General features: G+C 34.0%; 1 protein-coding gene across 1 annotated transcript in view; it reads left to right on the forward strand.

Moving 5' to 3' along the window:
* Window positions 1-706, forward strand: part of LOC119585794 (substance-K receptor-like) — a gene marked incomplete at its 5' end in the record, with an annotated part of 9,934 nt that overhangs the window by 4,398 nt on the left and 4,830 nt on the right.

Genomic DNA, 706 nt, shown 5'->3' on the forward strand with positions numbered 1-706 from the left:
GATTTATATTAGAGACTAAACAATATTTTTTAGCATTATTATGAGTGATAAAGGCGTTTCACGAATGTATGAAGTAAGAGGATTTCTTAATTAATGAATGTATAAAATGTGAAAGAATCAAGGTAATGGACATTGTGCCGTAAGAAATCATAACAGTTTGATACACTAATTTAAGATTATCTATATCATCCTTATATGTAACGCCGAATCCTAAGCCTCTTTGGGGTTTCCGTTGAGAATACAGAAACCTAACTTACATGAACTCGAGGTAATGCCATCTCGACAGTGATATACTGAAATGTGGCGGGCAACTTCCGTGGATTTTAAACCGACATGGCAGCGAAAGGAGCAAGCGGAGGAAACTACAAAAAAAAAATTCTTCTTCTTCTTCATCTTCATCTTCTTCTAATTTTCTTCCTTTTCTTTCTTTCTTTCTTTTCTTCTTCTTCTTTCTTTCTTTCCTCTCTTTTCTTTCTTTCTCTTCTTTTTCTTTTTCTTTTTTTTTCTTCGTTCTCAGTCAGTAAGTAAACAGTAAGGTTATTAATGAAACCCAACAGTTGTGATTTCCTACAGAAATTACCTTAATCCTAAAAGAATCAGTGGCTCGTTTACTATACCTGACCCAATCAGGAAAATCAAATTATTTGATTTAAACGCAGACACCAAATCTGAGTCGATCAGCCGCTTCACTAAGTCATTCAAAGAC

The sequence above is a fragment of the Penaeus monodon genome, chromosome 20 (assembly GCF_015228065.2).
Source record: "Penaeus monodon isolate SGIC_2016 chromosome 20, NSTDA_Pmon_1, whole genome shotgun sequence".
Taxonomy (NCBI): domain Eukaryota; kingdom Metazoa; phylum Arthropoda; class Malacostraca; order Decapoda; family Penaeidae; genus Penaeus; species Penaeus monodon.